The 20612-nt window shown below is 41.4% G+C and overlaps 1 protein-coding gene across 3 annotated transcripts in view; it reads right to left on the bottom strand.

Moving 5' to 3' along the window:
• The window catches only part of GNE (glucosamine (UDP-N-acetyl)-2-epimerase/N-acetylmannosamine kinase), a 60665-nt gene that overhangs the window by 35280 nt on the left and 4773 nt on the right, over positions 1–20612 (bottom strand). The window contains exon 1 of one of the 3 annotated variants that reach the window (XM_081320862.1): positions 1686–2092. The exons of the other annotated variants lie outside the window; for them this stretch is intronic. The gene's annotated coding sequence lies outside the window, so the exon portion shown is untranslated. Of the gene's footprint in view, positions 1–1685; positions 2093–20612 lie in introns of those variants that run through there. 3 annotated transcript variants of the gene reach the window in all.

The raw sequence follows: 20612 nt of genomic DNA, 5'->3' as shown, positions 1-20612 counted from the left end.
CTTTCACTGAAAACTCTGGATGCCTTTGAGTTGAGAGCAATTGACTGGTTTTATTGCTCTCATTTTACTCTACTGTACACTTTTAACATGTTTACAGTCTACTGGGAAGGTTTTATGGGAATATCTATATTAATAAAATAATTTTTCTAGTATCTTGAGTCCTAGACTCCACCCACCACAAATGGATTGCTTCAGATATTAAAACACTTTTTAAAAAAATACAGTTAACCTGATCATTTTGACAAATTTACCCTTACCAGGAAAGCTTATGCATTCATGAGCTTCCTCAGGTTAATCCTGTTTGTTAAAAAAAGATTTTTAACTTGTCAGTTAAGACCGTTTGGTATGGTGATAAATTAAATCAGCCATATACTTTTATGTTTCCTTATGTTTAATGTTTTTACCCCTTTATAAGTTTCATTTTTTTATATTTAAGTATTTGCTTTTTAAAAAGTTTTTTCTTCTTCAATTTTGTGTATTTTATACTTTTCAGCTTTCAAAATGATTGTTTATTATATCCCACCCTTCTTATACTGGTCTATGACTGTAATAAAATTGATTGATTTATTGATCTGTGAGTTGCATGTTCCATAAAGGTTAATTATGCAGTTATATATGAATTACCCAGAAACATAGTCCTTTATGTAGAGAGCTTTTTTTAAAAAAAAAAGCTAAAATAGTCACAGAAGGAAGGGCAGTGCTTTCAAATAGGCCTGGAAGAGAAGGGGGAGAACAGAAAGTATTTCCCACAGTCTACATCATAAGACTTCCAACCTCCTGAATCACAAGACCTTGCACTGCAGATCAAAAGCCTCATTTATATTTAAACAGTGAATATAGTCTGCTCTTTATACATATTTATTTTATTTTATTCTATTCTGAAACGGTCGTAATTTTCTGGTTACCTTTACCTCATTACCTTACTTTACCTTTTATTGTTGGCCTACGATGGAACACTATCGCCACATTTATTTTTTTTTTGAGCATACAGTATAAGTAGCGTGCAGTTACTTGGCCCGATTCCTCCATCTTGAGCCTCCCCAAAATTAAAACCTCTTAAAACACCTCGCAGACAGGAAATAGGAAATACCAACGAACCCACCACTTTTCTCTTTGAAGTGGCCTCGGGGTACAAATCCGCCTTGCTCAAGAGCTCGATCTGGCATCTGTTTTGGGGGCGGAGGTTCAATTCATCGCCCAGTTCAAAAGACTGTGAAATGCTCCGGACTAAGAGCGACAACCGGCTCCAGATCGGATCAGGCTTTGGCGCGAAGCAATATACAGAGCGAACGAAAAAGAGCCTCCGACAAGATGCTGAAGCGGCCGTCCCCGACGCGGGATGCCTGGCGTGCCTCTATTTCCCCCCCCCGACAAGTCGGACCGCTACCTCTATGGGGCAGAGTTGCTTTTGCAGCGTTGCGAAAACAGCAAACGGCGCCTTGGCGGCTGCCGGCTCCGCAAAGCAACGGGGCAAAAAACAAACAAACAAAAAAAAAAAACGGCAGGAGCCGCCCTTGCTCCACAGAGGTCCGGCAAGGCCTCGCCGACACGCCGCACCCGCTGAGGGATGCTTCCCTTCCCTTTCCAGGACTGCGCTAAGCGGCGGCTCTTTCCAGCCCCGCCGCGCCTGCTCACCCGAAGCAAACCAAACGCGGCCCGCCGCCTCTCTTTCCCCTTCCCTTTACCTTTTTTTTTTTTTTACGCGCCCCGCTCCCTCCCCAAAGCCTCGGGAGACGGCCGCTCCCGTCCTCGCGGCCTTCGGAAGAAGACGACTCCGCGCCGCAAAAGCGCCTCGAGGCGGCGGCAGGAAGAAATGGCTCGGCCTCCGAAGCCTCGAGGGAGGCGCCCTTGTGTTGTGGCGGCGCTGTGAGGAGAGCAGGCGAGGGAGTCCGCGCAAGCACGCCGGCCGCGAAGGGAATCGGCCCCTTTCCTTCCGCCGCCGCCGCCGCCGCCGCTTCTTCCTTTTCTGCTAACAGAAGTCGGGCGTTTCTCCGTGTTTCCACCCTAAGTCAACCGCCGCCGCCTCCTCCTCCCATCTGATCTTCGAAAGGCGACGCGTGTGGCGTCCCTAGATTAGCCGCTTCGTGGCTTCAGGAAAACTGAGCCCGTTTAACCTTCTTACTGTGTGCATTTTGTGAAAAAAATAATAATAATAGAATAGAATAGAATAGAATAGAATAGAATAGAATAGAATAGAATAGAATAGAATAGAATAGAATAGAATAGAATAGAATAGAATAGAATTCCTCCAACGCTGAAAGCGGTTAGGCTGAGGAGATAATTAATAATAACAACAACAACAAGAAGAAGAAGAAGAAGAAGAAGAAGAAGAAGAAGAAGAAGAAGAAGAAGAAGAAGAAGAAGAAGAAGAAGAAGAAGAAGAAGAAGTTGGAAGGGACCTTGGAGGTCATCTAGTCCAACCCCCTGCTAAGGCAGGAAACCCTATACTATTTCAGACAAATGGCTGTCCAGTCTCTTCTTAAAAACTTCCAGTGTTGGGCCATTCACAGCATCTGGAGGCAGGTTGTTCCACTGGTTAGTTGTTCTAACTGTCAGGAAGTTTCTCCTTAGTTCTAGGTTGCTTCTCTCCTTGACTAGTTTCCATCCTTTGCTTCTTGTCCTGCTTTCAGGTGCTTTGGAGAATAGCTTGACTCCCTCTTCTTTGTGGCAGCCCCTGAGATATTGGAACACTGCTATCATGTCACCCCCTCACCCTTCTCTGATGCGCCTTTGCATCATTTGTGGCGAATTTTATACCCTTCTCTTCTAAACCAGGCTTAACTGTGCTCTCTCGGACCGACTTCTCCAAACCTAAACTTGGATGTCTGCAACAGCCTGTTTGAAATAGATTTTTTTAATGAAAGTGGCAACTTAATGTTGAAAGCCGCCCAGAGTCCAAGAGAGATGGTTGGCAAATGTAATAAATAATTTTTCTTCAATCTGCTGCTCTCCAAATGAGTTCAACTTGTCTTTATATATACTTTATTTTATATATTTTGGCTTTTTATAATAAATATTTTTAAACTGATGCATTTTCTATGTTTTTTTCATTGACTGTACTCCGCCCTCCTTATGGTAATCTTTGACCGTTATAAAGATATAAAGACCATAATAAAGCCGAACTTCCATTTCCAATTTATGTTGGAATACAACATAAATCTATGCTCTTTTCAGAATGACCCTGTTGAATTCACACAATCCTTAAGCCCATCTTCCATTTTCAGCTTAATGTCCTGTAGTAAGTGGATACCTAATTGTTACTACTGTACACAGGAGAATGTGCTCCAGATACTCTAGTTGGAGACCTGGTTGTCAGCAGTTGTGGATTTTTTTTTGTTTATGTGCCCTTTTACTGGAATGTTTTGGGATTTGGGGATGGTGGAACAAATACATTAACATGTTTTAATGGTTACCACTTGTTTGTGAAGAATGGAGTGTAACTTAATTGCAGTGTAGATTCACCTATACCAGTGGTGGTGAACCTTTTGGAGACCGAGTGCCCAAACTGCAACCCAAAACCCACTTATGTATCGTCGGGTGCCGAGTGGGCATGGCCCATTGGCTTGGTGTGGCCAATTGGCTGGGCGTGGTCCATTGGCTGGGTGTGGCTGCAGTGGTAACGGCAGACTGGGTGGGACTAAAAAGTTCAATCAATTCCAACTTTGCGAGATCTTTTTCTCCCCGCGAGAAGTTGAAATTGATTGATTGAACTTTTTTTTTTGCACACGGCAGTGAAGGCCTAAAGCAAAAAGCTTTTATAAAACCCAGCTGAAGGCCTAGGACTGGGGCAACGGCACACATGCCCACAGAGAGGGCTCTGCGTGCCACCTATGCGTGCCATAGGTTCGCCACCACGGACCTATACTGTAGTGCAAATGGACATGAGAGCAGGCCTTGTACAGTTACTCCTCGACTTACAACTGCTATTGTGCCCAAAATTTCCATTGCTAAGCAAGACAGTTCTTAAGTGAGTTTGGCCCCATTTTACAACCTTTCTTACCACAATAGTTAATGAATGAATCAATCCATTTTTATTATGCTCGTGGACCACTGGACCAGCACTGTTGTTAATGAATCATTGCAATTGTTAAATTAGCAACATGGTTCCCTGTTGACTTTGTGTGTCAGAAGGTTGCAAAAGGTAACCACATGACCCTAGGACACTGCAACCATCATAAATACATGACAGTTGCCAAGTGTCTGAATTTTGATCACATGACCACGGGGATGCTGCAATGCTTGTAAGTGTGAAAATGGTCATAGGCCTCTTTTTTGAGTGCCACTGTAACTCTGGTCACTAAATGAATAGTTGTAAGTCAAAGACTACCTGTATTGCCTTCTATAGGGCCAAGAAAATCCACAGAGTTGCTAAATGACATCAGAGTTTTCTATATCTTCTGGCTGCAATCCTGTGGTCCCCTGGATTTTTACTACTCAAGGGTATGTTGCAGTAGCCCAGAAAAAAGACTCCAGAACTTGCTGCATAGTTACTTTGTAAAGGGGTATATAACTATCTTAAAACTAGTATGTTTATTTAATTGTTAAATCTCACCTTTGTTCAAAGGATCAGGTGGCAGACATGGCATTCCCTCCTCCAATTTTTCCCCCACACCAACAATCCTATAAGGCTGGTTACACCATGGGTCGGCAACCCATAGCTCTGGAGCCGCATGCGGCTCTTTCAGCCTTCTGCAGCTCCCAGTTGTTCTCCGCCATTTACAGAGACAGAGAGAGGCACTTGTGCTTCCCTTCTCTCTCTCTCTCTCTCTCTCTCTCTCTCTCTCTCTCTCTCTCTCTCTCTCTCTCTCTCTCTCTCTCTCTCTGTGTGTGTGTGTGTGTGTGTGTAAAAAAGAGTGGCCTCATGCTGGAAGCAGGAAGCAGCTGAAAGCAGGGCAGGAGAGCCAGCCCAATAAGAATGTGTGTCAGCTTGTCCGAGAGTGAAGCCAGCTTGCCAGGTGAGCAGAAGATTGGAGAGAGGGACAGAGAGAGAGAGAGAGAGAGAGAGAAATCATGCACAGCAGCCTCTAATTCTTTTAAATTAAACTCTTCTCGTCTGGACTACTGCAACGCTCTCTACATGGGGCTGCCCTTGAGGACCACCCGGAAGCTCCAACTGGTACAGAATGCAGCCGCGAGAGTTGTGTTGGGAGTCTCCCGATACTCCCACGTTACACCTCTGCTCCGTGAGCTGCATTGGTTGCCAGTTGTCTTCCGGGTGAGATTCAAGGTACTGGTAACGGTGTTTAAAGCCCTCCATGGCATGGGGCCGGAGTACCTTAGGGAACATCTGCTGCCGGCATCAAGCTCCCTGCGCCCTGTGCGTTCCCACAGAGAGGGCCTCCTCAGGGTGCCACCGATCAGAGAATGTCGATTGGTGGCCCCCAGGGGGAGATCCTTCTCTGTGGGCGCTCCGGAGCTGTGGAATCAGCTACCGGTAGAGCTCCGGATGGCGCCCGATCTTCGCTCCTTTCGTCGCGATCTCAAGACGTTTTTGTTTGTACAAGCTGGCCTAGCCTGATGGGGATCGGTGGGGTTGTTTCATCTTTGGTCTCTTAATTTTTATCTTGGGGTTTTTAGAATTGTACTTTTATTGTTTTAACTAGGGCAACTGTTTAATCTTTTTTTAATGTTTGTATTTGGTATTTTATTCTGCCCTGTGAACCGCCCTGAGTCCTCAGGGAGAAGGGCGGTATATAAATGTTATTAAATTAAATTAAATTAAATTCTTCAATCAAGCTCCCCACCCTTGCGTGCACACGCGCAGGGGTTTTGCGGCTCCCAATGTTTTTTCCCCCCTCTGGGAAACGGGTCCAAGTGGCTCTTTGAGTGTTTAAAATTGCCGACCTCTTGGGTTAGACTATAAAACAGTGGCTGTGCTAGTCCCCCAGTGAGCTTTTATGGCTTAGGATAGAATGAAGAGTATTTTCTAAGGCAGAGGTCCCCAACCTTTTGGGCACCAGGGACCAGTTCCGTGGAAAGATGTTTTTTCACGGACCGGAGGGTGTATGATTTTGTGTGCTGCCTGCATCCTGTGGATGGGGCTTTCCATGTTTGTGCAGACCAGTTGCTGGCATGCCGTGGCCCGGTACTGGTCCACGGACTGTTTTAAGGAATCTTGGATGTTGACATCCCTACTGTTACAGAATTTCAGCATACTCCTATCTTCATTGCTTTTAATTACTTCCTCCCATTGACATCTTTTAGCATTCTAATTCAATACTGGAATCTCCTTTTTCTTTTACAGGACTTTTCTTGTTTATTTTTCCCCATGTTTCCAACTTTTATGTTACTATAAAACTGCCTGTTCTCCTTTTAACATTGCTCGGAAGTTCTTAGTAAGTTCCTTCCTGAGATCATTGTCAGCTTCCCTTCCCTTCTTTCACCATTTGTTCTGATATGTAAACAGACAGCTTTCACCTGTTTCTTAAACTTTGGTAGTCTGTCTCTGCATTTTTTTAGTTTTATTTACAAATTACAAAAAAAAGTCAACTAATCAAACTTAAGCTTAGAAAAAGTAAGAAAAGATTTTAAAAAGTTAAGAAAAGACTTTTTAAAAGACGGAAAGAAAGAAAAAACTATGCAGGTAATCCTGTCAAGGCTGACTGACTCCTTACTTATAAATTGCTGCTACTCGCAACCTGACAACAGAGGCTAGGGGAGGGGAAAGGTAGGAATGGTTGGAATTTATGGGGAGCTGGGAGGAAGCAAAGCTAAGGAATTTATATGAGCTGTTTGCAGACTGAGAAAGTCCCAACACTTGAGGGCACCTGATGGGGGAACTTTTTGAGTGGTGCAAACTCTTTCCCAATGCAATATGATTGAACTGTATTGGTGGACAGTGGACACGGGGTGGCCCAGAGAGGAAAAGAGGGAGTTTTAACTATACCAGGGGTAGGCAACCTTGGCTCTTTTATGACTCGTGGACTTCAACTCCCAGAATTCCTGAGCCAGTATGGCTCAGCTTGGAAACCTCTCCCTTTCCCCTCAGCATGGCTGACTCAGGAATTCTGGGAGTTGAAGTCCACCAGTCATAAAAGAGCCAAGGTTGCCTACCCCTGTACTATACTACCTTTCATTCCTGGAGGTTCACCCAAGGCATTAAGGTGATCCCAGCTTCAGAGTTAAAGCAAGCAGGAACCAGGTTTGGGCAGCAGAAATATAAGAAGATGCTGGAAGTAGCTGATCATTTTAGTAACTATGGCAAAGGAATGATTTCATACTGCACTTTGGAAGGCAATGGTAAAGTCTCCTTTATTTTACCAAAAAGAAGCCAGTTTGGTGTAGCGGTTAAGGCAGCAGGCTAGAAAGCTGTGCACTGTGAGTTGCAATCCTGTCTTAGGCCCAAAGCCAGTGGGATGACACCTAAGGCAAGGTGTCATCCACCTTACCTAAGTTCCATTCTTTCAGCCCTAAGCAGGAGGCAGTGGCAAACCACTTCTGAAAAATCTTGCCAAGAAAACTGCAGGGAATAATTCCAGGCATTTGCCAGGACTAAAAAAAATATTTGAAGGCGTGCTTGTATGCGCATATGCACACACACACAAACATTTTACCAAGAAACAACATGGCAAGATAGAAAGGATTATTTAAAGAGAGAGGAAAGTCCTACTGATGAATTAGCAGTACAGCCTTATTGACATTTCAGATTCTTGAAAGAGAAAGTTCCTAATAAATATTAACTCAAGGTATGTATGCACAAACAGTTTGATTAATGATGCAATGTACACTTAGTCAAAAGGTCAGCCTGTGGATTAAAGCACATGTGCCCAAAGAGGACTCTAGATGCTGCAGCAGATTGCAAACAGACATTGACTTATTAGATTCTATTTTATGCTATATTCGGAGCAATTGAATCATTGCTTACAGTGCAACGGTAGTTATGAATATATAATTTTCACTTGCTAATTTCTCTGTATAAGCCAGTTTGGTGTAATGGACCATGAGTTCTAGTCCTGTCTTTGGCACAAAGCCAACTGGGTGACCTTGGGCCAATCCTCCCCCCTCTCTCTCTAAGAAGGAGGCAAGAGCAAACCAATTCCAAAAATCTTTCCAAGGTTCTAGTTCTGTCAGTCATCAGGAGTCAAAAACTGACTTGAAGGCACAACAACAACAACATCAAAAAGAATCCCAATCTTTTTATCATCATTTTTTGAAGGAAGGCAATATAATTAACTAAAATACTAGTGATTTCTACTGACTTGTAGTACAGTTACCATATTCTTGTATAGGTTATGAGTACGGATGCTAGGAGTTATTCTACTATATTTGGAGAGCTACAGATTCCTTCACAGAGATATCTAGACATTAATTAGAGAGCCTGTGAAAATAATAACATGCGGAATTTATCCTTTTTTTAAAAAAAAATTTGACTTAATTATCATAATCTCTGTTAGGCCTCAAATCTCTCTGCTTTTCTCTCTCTTACTTGCTCATAATTACTGAAGATAAGCAATAGTAGTATTGATATATTACAGTAAATGTCAGCCATCCCAACTTGGTCCGTTAGGAAAGAAAGACTCCTGGCCCATGTTTAGCCAAGAATATACCTTACTAGCGCCACAGTGGTTACAGCAGAAGGAAAGCTGGATCTGAAACCTCAAATTCTCAAAATGTCAAATAAGCCTCTGAATTCAAAGTCCCTTTTGAATCCAGAGACTTATTTCCAAGTAAGCAGATATAAAATTCTCTAAGAATACAATCACATGTGAATGTGACACACTGAATGTCGTAAATACTAGTAAAACTCTCATGTCTAGGTGACAGAGTGTATCGTGGGGCAACCATTTGTGAACCAAAGTACCTAAAATGAGCTAGTCAACAGAATGGGTCCAAAATCTAAAATACCCATGGGATTGAAATTTGGCAAGTTTTTGTGGTTGCTTCAGTGCTGCTGCACAGCTACATTGCCGACCAAAGTTTCAATAGACTAGTCTCACCCTGGTCTTTTGGAGGCCAGATAATCCAATCATTCCTTTGGCCCTGGAGATCAAGTAGATCCCCTTTCTAGCTCACTGGAAGCCAGGTAGACCGTGGGTAGGCAATCAAGCATGAGAAACAAGGGACTCTTGTGCCCCAGCCCCGCCACTGACACCCTACCCCTGACACTACTGATGCCTCCCCCCCAACTGCCGTGTCTGCCAGTACCACAGAATGGAACTGCCCACAGGCTGGATGTGGCCCACAGACCATAAAATGCCCAGGTCTGAGGTAAAGTGTCCCATCATTGGCTACAAGAGGGCAGTCAGCTAGCAGGAAGTTGGAAGGCATTCCCACTTCCAATAGTTTTTTTTTGCCATTGGTCATTCTTTTTCTCTGGTTAGGTAAGGAAATATTTCTGAAACAATGACCCAACAAGACAGGTTGTTTAGGAATCTTTAAAATCAGGCTAAGAATAACATATTTTGCATAAAACCAGCTTCTAATATATCGAGAGATTTGCATGTGATGTTCTGATGGTTTTGCATTTTCTACTAAATGCATGCATAGAAAGGAGATCATTTCTAGTTGGACAAAGAACTTATGCCTGTTTGTAGAAGGACATTTAATCTTCTGCCTTATTTTTTCAAGTTTCTACATTTCATGGCGAGAAAAATATTAGTATATCCTATGAGAATGTTGTTAACTGTTACTAACATACAATGCGGCTGTTTTTTCTGAGTGGGGATTAAAAAAAAATCTATTCATTACATATACAATTAATATGCTGATAGATAACACATTTTTCTTTCTTCTCTACTTTCCCACAGATTATATGAATGAATTTTAAGTTACATAGTGTTTCAGCCTTTAAATTGTAAAGACAATTTAAGAAAACAAAACAGAATTTACTTTGTTTGTTCCAGTTACAGGGGGAAAAAAACTGGCACGAGAAATATTTAATCCATAGACTAGTAAATGTACTGTAGTTTTGCCAAGTAATGTAATAATCTTAGTTGTGTATTCTGCAACATGAGATTCATCGTACAAAGAGAGGAAAGGCACCTGGTGTCTTGAAACTTTTACTGGTAATACAATTTCCTAAAATAAATGTAACCCAAGTATAAATTTGAATAACAGCTCAAATTCAGAAAACATGTCATGTTTTTTTTCTATGATACTAAAACAACTTGTGTATCTTTAGGTACATAGGTGGACCTTGTACATTGAGTAAGCCATAATGTGAACTCAGTTATAATGTTGCTCAATATTTTTTAATCTGGTAAAGAAATAGGGAGCAAATGGTAGGCTTATAGGTAATTTCCCCTCCCCCTCTTTTTCCTACACATCTTTTTAATCAATCGCAATCTAATGCCTCATGAGATATAAGTAAAAGGTAAAGGTTCCCCCGCACATGTGTGCTAGTCGTTTCTGACTCTAGGGGCCGGTGCTCATCTCCGTTTCAAAGCCGAAGAGCCAGCGCTTGTCCAAGGACGTCTCCGTGGTCATGTGGCCGGCATGACTAGACGCCAAAGGCGCACGGAATGCTGTTACCTTCCCACCGTAGTGGTCCCTATTTTTCTACTTGCATTTTTACGTGCTTTCGAACTGCTAGGTTGGCAGAAGCTGGGATGAGTAACAGGTGCTCACTCTGTTTTTTTTTTATTTAAAAAGTTTTACAGTACATTTTAACTTTATCAATCCTCCCCTCCCCCACCCCTATCTAACCCTCCCTATCCCTCTCCCCCATTCCCCCCTCCCCCCCCCCCGACTTCCCAGAGCTAAATACAGGGTATAGAAACAAAAAACAAACATAAGCATCCATATGCTATCTACAATAAACTATTAATTCTATCACCCTCTAGCTCATGTAAAATGATTACAAACAATATTAATATTACAGATAAAAAAAGAAGAAAAACAGAAAAGAAGCTTTACTCAAATGCTAAATGAAATTTCTTAGTCCCAATCCTTATTCATATTAATTTCAAAAAAAAACCTTTCATCTACTATTTACCTCTAATTTCTAAACAAATTCTCAATTACGCGCCAAAAACGCCTATCTCTATTAACCTTATTAATCTCAACCAAACTGAACTATGATCAAAAATAGTTCTTGCGTATATCACGCCAAATGTCTCACAATTCCAGATCATCCTTGAGTTCAAATAAAAAAGAAATTTAGGCAATCTAGCATGATTCATGACACGCTTAAAAAAAACCAACCCACTTTATCCATCTATACGTCTAGGACACCATTCCAATCTCCAATGGAAAAAAAATAAAAAATTTAAAATTTTTTATAATCCAATTAAGTACCCTTTATATGTAGTAAGTTAAGTAAAGTCAACTTGTTGTTAATTAGGAGCTTGCGTACCAAATCTTAAATTCAATAAATACTTTTGGTCCATAACCCTAATATGCGTTTCTTGCAACCAAATAACATCAGTCTTAAATTGTTTTGAATATTGAAAGACTTTCTTTCTCCTCTATGATGAATTTAATCCACTGACATTCTAAATTAGAAATTTAGTCACCAATCTTGACGCACCAAAGCTTTTGGAGCACGTCTGAAATGGCCCCTGTAACTTCTTTGGACCGCGCCCCTCCCACAGCTTCACTGTAAGTACGCTTTGAGAGTTCCATAGCTTTCTGCTGGTCTCGCTCCTGCTCTCGTCCCACTCGTCTTAGGGCGGCACGCGACATCCTCTGCTCTCCAGCAGCATCCGATGAGACTGTAACTTGATCCCCTCCAACACCATTCTCCTCTGTCTGTCTATCTGCAACATCTTGAGGCTTTCCCTCACCATACCCCTTTGCAGCTTCCAGAAGTGATAGGGGGGTTACTTTTAACACGTTGCTGTAAAAATCACGTGCCTGGGCCACAGTAACCAGACGATGTCTTTTACCTTCGTGCATCACCACCAGTCCGACTGGAATCTCCCATCTAAACTTGATATCACATTTCTTAAGTTCCTGTGTAAGAAATGCAAAATCTTTCCTTCTCCTTAAAATCTTTGGAGGAATCTCTTTTAAAACCAGGACTTCTTGCTCAGCAACTACCAATTTAGTATCATAAGCAGCTTGAATGACTTCATCTCTAATTACTCTCTTTGTGAAATAGACCACCACATCTCTGGGTAACTTCCTCTGTCTTGCAATCCATGAATTTACACGAAAAATTTTATCCATGCTTCCCTCAATTTCAGATGCTGGCTGGCCCAATACCACTTCCAAAGCCTCAGAGATCAGCTGCTTTAAATCTTCTTTAGGATTCTCTTTTAAGCCCCTGATTCTAATAGCATACTGCATCTGATGGTACTGAACAAGGCTCAATTCTCCGTCCATTTTGTCCCTTATATTTTCATTCTCTAATACCTTTACTTCTAATATAGAGTTCTTTTGACTGAGATCCTCCACTTTTTCCCCCAGCTGTTGCACACATTCAGCTACACTTTCAATTATAGACAAGATGTCTACCCTCATTGCTCTAAACTTCTCTTCCATCTTCTCCAATTTCTCCTCCAGCTTTTTCAACTTTTCATCCATCATATCAGACATCAATTGTGAATGCTTTTCAAAGGCATCTTGTAAATCCTTAAGCGTCAATGCCGGAGGAGGTGCAGGAGGAAGCAAAGCTTGCAACGAGGTCTGCTGCACCAGGGAAGACCCCGCACTCCGAAGAGCTTTAGAAGTTTTGGCCGCCATCTTTCCCCACTTTCACTTGTTGCGCACTTTCACTTTAAAGCTATAAAATCCATTGAGCTAGAGAGTAAAAATAAAAGTCCACATCACCATGACCTCCTGTACCGCTCTGCCTGCATCTTGATACTCAAAGGTATTTCCTTCTGGCAGGGGTGGTTGCTAACGCCTGGCTCTGCTCCAAAAATCACGGAGCAGAGACGCTGCGCAGCTCGGAGAAACCCAGGCTTCGGGGGGGCTCAATCCTTCAGCCGCCCAAACTCACAGCTCAGGCGGCCCCAGAGAGCTCAACCCCTACCTGGGGCCTCACCCCCTCCTCTTCTCCCGAGGAGGGGGCTTCAAATCCATCTAAACAGCTGATCGGCGCTGTTTACGATGGATAAACACAGCTGCGGAGCGGACAGCCCGGAGACGGCTGTCTTCGGCACCGCGTCGCCACCGGAAGTCCCAGGTGCTCACTCTGTTACGTGGCACTCGGGATTCGACCCGCCAAACTGCCGACCTTCTGATCGACAAGCTCAGCGTCCTAACCCACTGAGCCACCGCATCCCTTTACATGAGATATAAAGCACTTCTATTCCTAATGTTTTCTGTAACTCTGGAATTGGTGCCTTATTTAATTCCCTTTTTGTGTATTATACCTTTATGAATAACACCAGTGCAATCTGCTTTATAAAAGGCAATAAAACTCCCTTTCTATGTTCTACAACAGTGTCTCAGTGTTGCAGTTTTGATGATGCTTCCTCTTATTCAACATATGCTTTATATCAAGAGCAAAACAAGTCTGGGGCCATCTTCTAGATTTTTACTATCCAAAGCTATTTTTACCATCTAAGTCTATTTTTACTATCTAATGGTCAATCGCCAAACACTGAATCCTGATTTTCTATAAATCCCTCTCCACACACATTGCCAGCCCATCTCCCACTTCCATTCAAAAAGTTACACCCCCACCCGCAAAAGCAGGACAGGGTTGATGATGAAGGCAGCAAATGTTATGCCATTGGTGGATAGCACTTTGAGTCAGTAGTGAGGAAAAGACCCTCAATTTTTCCTTATTAACCTGGCAAGATGGCATGTGAGAAAGACCTTGGAAGGCTGTGCAGAGAGATGCAGCCAAGGAAACATAGCATAGTTAAAGAGACAGCACAGCATATTTACTTGGGCTGTAAAGGATATGGGTACTGAGAATTATACTTCAATAGTTGCAACATTGATGCTGGTCTTATGGTAGGAATTAGTTAGGAACTATAACCCCAACCAGATGGGTTATTTCTATATTTAAAACCTTTACAGCTTGAGAAACTTCTGAGCCTATTGCCTCATCCACTGTCTAGCTGAAGACTATGCTGCCTCTTGTCTGCCTCTCTTTGTCCAGTCTCCCAAGGTCTTTTTCACATACAATTATACCTGCCATGTCTGAATGTAAAAATATACACTACAGTCTTTCAGAAGGTTGTTCCTAATAAACTACTTCAGCAAGTATTCTACAACCTATGTGCTCCTAGAGTTAGGGGGGGAATTACACAACCATGTCCGTATATCTTTAGCAGATTTTATGACACCCTCTATTAGGGTTTAATCAATGCTCTTTATTACTTTCCTCCAAGGACAGAAGAAAAATTGGCTTTACGTCTCAGAAGGATCAGCTAATGATTGATGGGAAACCTGCCTTCTGCATGCACTTCCTTTAAACATGATCAAGGATGCTTTCCCTGCGATGATACAGAATATATATAGCCAATACAACACCCCTAGGAGTAGATCTGATTTTTAATCAATTAAGAGCACTGAAGCCACCAGTATGTCTGTACCATCCCACTGTTGTTGTTGTTAGCTGCGAAGTCGTGTCCGACCCATCGCGACCCTATGGACAACATTCCTCCAGGCCTTCCTGTCCTCTACCATCTTCTGGAGTCCATTTAAGCTCACGCCTACTGCTTCAGTGACTCCATCCAGCCACCTCATTCTCTGTCGTCCCCTTCTTCTATTGCCCTCGATCTTTCCCAGCATTAGGCTCTTCTCCAGTGAGTCCTTCCTTCTCATTAGGTGGCCAAAGTACTTGAGTTTTAGCTTCAGGATCTGGCCTTCTAAAGAGCAGTCAGGGTTGATCTCCTCTAGGACTGACCGGTTTGATCGCCTTGCAGTCCAAGGGACTCGCAGGAGTCTTCTCCAGCACCACAGTTCAAAGGCCTCAATTCTTTGGCGCTCAGCCTTTCTTATGGTCCAACTTTCACTGCCATACATTGCAACTGGGAAGACCATAGCCTTGACTATACACACTTTTGTTGACAGGGTGATGTCTGTGCTTTTTAGTGTGCTGTCTAGATTTGCCATGGCTTTCCTCCCCAGGAGCAAGCGTCTTTTAATTTCTTGGCTACAGTCCCCATCTGCAGTGATCTTGGAAAATAAAATCTGTCACTACCTCCATTTCTTCCCCATCTATTTGCCAGGAATTGAGAGGGCCAGATGCCATGATCTTGGTTTTCTTAATGTTAAGTTTCAACCCAAGTTTTGCACTCTCCTTCTTCACCCGCAACAAGAGGCTCTTTAGTTCTTCTTCACTTTCTGCCATTAGAGTGGTATCATCTGCGTATCTTAGGTTGTTGATATTTCTTCCGGCAATCTTAATTCCAACTTTTGATTCATCTAGCCCTGCCTTTCTCATGATGTGCTCTGCATATAAGTTAAATAGGCAGGGCGACAGTATACAGCCTTGCCGGACTCCTTTCCCAATTTTGAACCAATCAGTGGTTCCGTGTCCAGTTCTCACTGTTGCTTCTTGATCCGCATATAGGTTTCTCAAGAGACAAATAAGATGATCTGGTACTCCCATCTCTTTAAGAACTTGCCACAGTTTGTTATGATCCACACAATCAAAGGCTTTAGCATAGTCAATGAAGCAGAAGTAGATGTTTTTCTGGAACTCCCTAGCTTTCTCCATGATCCAGCGTATGTTGGCAATTTGATCTCTAGTTCCTCTGCCTCTTCGAAATCCTGCCTGCACTTCTGGTAGTTCTCGATCCACATACTGCTGAAGTCTAGCTTGTAGGATTTTAAGCATGACTTTACTAGCATGAGAAATGAGTGCAATGGTGAATGTAAACTGATCTTTTCCAATCCTGTGGCCATTGTTGAGTTTTCCAAATTTGCTGGCAAATTGAGTGTAGCACTTTTACTGCATTGTCTTTTAAGATTTTGAATAGCTCAGCTGGAATACTGTCACTTCCACTAGCTTTGTTGTTGCTCAGCTTTTCTAAGGCCCACTTCACTTCACATTCTAGGATGTCTGGCTCGAGGTCAGTGACCACCTCATTGTGATTATCAGGGACGTTAAGCTCATTCTTGTATAGTTCTTCTGTGTAATTTTGCCACCTCTTCTTAATCTCTTCTGCCTCTGTTAGGTCCCTGCCATTTTGGTCCTTTATCATGCCCATTTTTGCATTAAACGTTCCCTTCATTTCTCCAATTTTCTTGAAAAGATCTCTGGTCCTCCCTATTCTATTATTTTCTTCTATTTCTTTGCACTGTTCATTTAAGAAGGCATTCTTATCTCTTCTTGCTATTCTCTGGAATTCTGCATTCAATTGGGTGTATCTTTCTTTTTCTCCCTTGCCTTTCGCTTCCCTCCTTTCCTCAGCTATTTGCAAAGCTTCCTCAGACAGCCATTTTGCTTTCTTGCATTTCTTTTTCTTTGGGATGGTTTTGGTTGCTACCTGTTGTACAATGTCGCGAACCTCTGTCCATAGTTCTTCAGGCACTCTGTCTATCAGATCTAATTCCTTAAATCTATTTGTCACCTCTACTGTATATTCAACAGGGATATGATTTAATTCATACCTGAGTGGCCTAGTGCTTTTCCCTACTTTCTTCAGTTTAAGCCTAAACTTTGCAAGGAGAAGCTCATGGTCTGAGCCACAGTCAGCTCCTGGTCTTGTTTTTACTGACTGTATAGAGCTTCTCCATCTTTGGCTGCAGAGCATATAGTCAATCTGATTTCTGTGTTGACCATCTGGTGATGTCCATGTGTAGAGCCGTCTCTTGGGTTGTTGGAAAAGAGTGTTTGCTATGACCATCGTATTCTCTTGACAGAATTCTATCAGCCTGTGCCCTGCTTCATTTTGCACTCCAAGGCCAAACTTGCCTGTTATTCCAGTTATCTTTTGGCTTCCTACTTTAGCATTCCAATCCCCCATGATGATAAGAACATCATTTTTTGGTGTTAGTTCTATAAGGTGCTGTAGTGCTTCATAGAACTGGTCAATTTCATCCTCTTCAGCACTGGTGGTTGGGGCATAGACTACTACACTACAGTGTTGCAAATAGTGTTACAAATAATTCAAACAGCAATTTGTAGGACATGGCATTTTTCTTGTATTACCACATGTGATATAGTTATCATACAACAAGAATTGCCAATTTTCATTTTAACGTTGCCTTTAGTTTGTATCTGTGTTAAAATACCAAAGAATTTGATACCTACAGCTGAAACAAAGGCAGCTGTTGTTAGAGCTTAATTTGGTCTCATTAGGACCAGAATGAACCACATTAATTAAAGAAAAAAATACTTCTCAGAGTGAGCAGAATGCTTTGCATTCACAAATGAGGAAACACTAAAGAAAACTTCTGTATACTGAGATTTTGGAAGTTATTTATATGGCAGAGAAAATAAGTTAGGCTGGTTTTCTTTTATTTTCTTTCTCAAAAGTCATTCAAATGGTCAAATTCTTCAAAATCTGAATCCTTAAAAATCTATGTTCACAAATCTTTACTTACCGAGTCCGGTTTATACAACAAATTAAACCATCACTTATTAAATGAATCACAAATCACAGTGAGGTTTCAGATTAAACCCCAAGCAAAGTCAACACATTTTAGCTTAGCATGATACCATATCTGTGCCTCAAAGATGTACATAAATTATAACACTGGCATTTCTACCACTCTACCACTCATTTTTCCTAGCTGGCAAGCATTAACCAAACACACTTTTAATCCAAAGCATTCGCAGTAAATATTAGTCACAATTACCTAAACAATCTAAAGAGTAGTAAAAGCAGAGACAATACAGGTAGTCCACAACTTACAACAGTTCATTTAGTGACCATTGGAAGTTAGAACAGCACCGAAAAAAGTGACTTATGACCATTTTTCACACTTACGACCATTGCAGCATCCCCAAGGCCATGTGATCAAAATTCAGATGCTAGGGAACTGATTCACATTTATGACCCTTTGTAGTCTCCTAGGGTCATGTGATTATCTTTTGACACCTTCTGACAAGCGAAGTCAATGGGGAAAGCCAGATTTGCTTAGCGGCTGTGTTACTAATTTAACAACTGCAGTGATTCACTTAACAGATGTGACAAGAAAAGTTGTAAATTTTCTCACTTAGCGACAGAAATTTTGGGCTCAATTGTGGCCCTAAGTTGAGGACTACCTGTGCAATACTGTGTCGCTTGTAAAAATGTTGCACCTGCTTATCAGAAAACATTGGAACATAGTGTAGCTATTAATGGCTTCTTGACTAGTGTATAGAGTACATTTAGCACTACTGATTTGTGTGCTTGCAGGCTCTCCTTAGGTGTATATCTAAACATCTGATGTGCTTAATGGCCTGTAAGCAATCCAGCACGACAGCTTCAAGTAGTTAAATGGACCTAAAGGATGGAAAGAAAGGTTTGCCAGTCAAAGCAAGAGGAACGAGGGGGGTTGAGGAGAGAAGGAACTCTATGTTTTGTACAAAGGTTTGACTATTTATGATGTAGGAAAGATTAGTCTGATTGGTGGACTGAAATTTAATTGCAATGATGACTGTCCATCATTGTTTTTGGTGAAAGACTCCAGTGAAGAAGCAAAGATAGGAAATAATACAATTTGGGGAACCAGCAGCGTCATCCTATGCTTCTCTGTCTCCGAGGAAAAGCAATGCGATCCTATTCAGTGATGATTTGGTTGCCCTTAGAATTGCATTGTAAGATCTATAAAGCATAATAATTATTATTCAATTATTTTTCAAGAGAAACATGACCATCCTATATCTTTGCTAATAATTTGCTAATTCTCAAAGTAATCCATTCCCCCCCCCCCTTTGTGAACTTCAAGTCTTGGGGATGAAATTAGTTTTTTTCATGGCCAGCTTAAATCCTTGATCCAAAACAAATCAGTGGAGCTTCCTATGATTTATCTGTAAGACTGAACTGTAACAGCTGAGCTATGCTCCTGAATACATATAAATATGCCCACATTGTACAACTCACTTGTCCTTGATCTCTACATCAGCTATATTCTCATATAATTCCGCACTAGACTGATTGTTCCAACCCTATTCAGTAATTTGTTTTAAACTTCTTCCATATCAAGGAAGTAAAGATGAATGAATAGTTACTTTAACTTAACTGGATTAATGTAACTGCTGATACTCCATTCTCTCTAATCTCCAAAAACGTTTGCTGTTGCTTCTCAGTCATGATACTATCAAGATTGCGGTGCCAAAATCTAGAAGCAAATCCTCTCCCTCAAAAACTTTAGGAAAAGGTTAAAAACTCCTAGCTAAAAACCTAACTAAGCAATTGTAGCTCCTGGTTGTTGACTCCTGATGTATACTCCTCATAGGGAAATCTGGGTTCCACACAAACATGCAATAGCACTTAGACTTATATACTGCTCCACAGCGCGGTATCTACAGCCCTTTCTAAGCGGATTACAGAGTCAGCCTATTGCCCCCAACAATCTGGGTGTTCATTTTATCGACCTCAGAAGGATGGAAGGCTGAGTCAACCTTGAGATGGTGAGAATCAAACTGCTGGCAGCTGGCAGAATTAGTTTACAGTACTGCCTTCTAAGCACTGCGCCACCATGGCTCTATGTCTTAATAACATTTCATTCTATTTTTTTTGTTTTAGTGAATCTTCTCTCCCTCTCCTTGTTTCTCTTCCTGTCTTTGATGATGTCCTTTCCTGACTAAGAGAAGGAGAGACAGGACAGAATACCATATTTTACAATGTTAACACCAAAAACTTACCCTATTGACAAATATTTACCTATAAATAATCATACATTTCTGATATGGTCCTCTGAGCCCAATTAAAGGATACTTCAGAGTAAAGCGAGCCTGGAATTTAATAAATGCTATCCAGATTGTACCTCAGATAAGGAACTGTAAGCAGCGCCAATTAATCTCAGGAACCCTAAATAGCCTATTCTGACTCTGTGTCAGTGCACTGTGGATATCTCTTAATTGGGGAATGCAAAAAACATTATATTAGTTTGCAAGGTAGACATTAGGTTAGAGATGCTGGCTTACATAGAGGAGCATGAAGCATGCATGGATAAAAGGGAGTTTTGATTACATTTGTAGTAGAATGATTGAAATGTACACAAAATATATAGGTACGTACAGTTCTTTTGCTGCAGAAAATCTGTATATCGAAACAGTTAAGGCTGTTATTAAGGCCGATAACTTAGTCTACTTTTTCCACCATCTTGCTAAAATGTATTATGTGAAAATCCAAATTCACCAAAGCCATGTTGGACAGCAGGACCAATTTCTAAAGGCCCATCTATCGACAGCATAGCATAAGAAAAAAATATGATTTGCAATGTATGTATGAATAAATGGCAAAAAGCATGAATTAATGACTGAAAAGAAAGAAAATCGATTAATATGGAAAAACTAAGAGAATGGATATAACAACTGAAGAAGATAGTCTGATCTTTTGATTTATTAAATATATATGCCACCCATCTCACTATCCAAAGGGTTTCTGGGTGGCTAATGGGAAATGATAAATAGATGACACAGGAAAATAAAGGTGTAGGTTTAATTATGAATGAAATAGCTAAATGAATGTTGAAAGAATGAATTAATGTCATCTTGGGTATTGTGAATGCATATGAAAGTAGGGATTTATAAGTTGGTCACATGTTTCTGCATGTTGCAATATATGGTTAACAATAGAAAAAAACAGGAGTGAGTTTTGATTAAAATTGCA

Source organism: Vipera berus (genome assembly GCF_964194415.1).
Source record: "Vipera berus genome assembly, chromosome: 2".
Taxonomy (NCBI): Eukaryota; Metazoa; Chordata; class Lepidosauria; order Squamata; family Viperidae; genus Vipera; species Vipera berus.
This window is presented reverse-complemented; position numbering and strand designations above follow the sequence as displayed.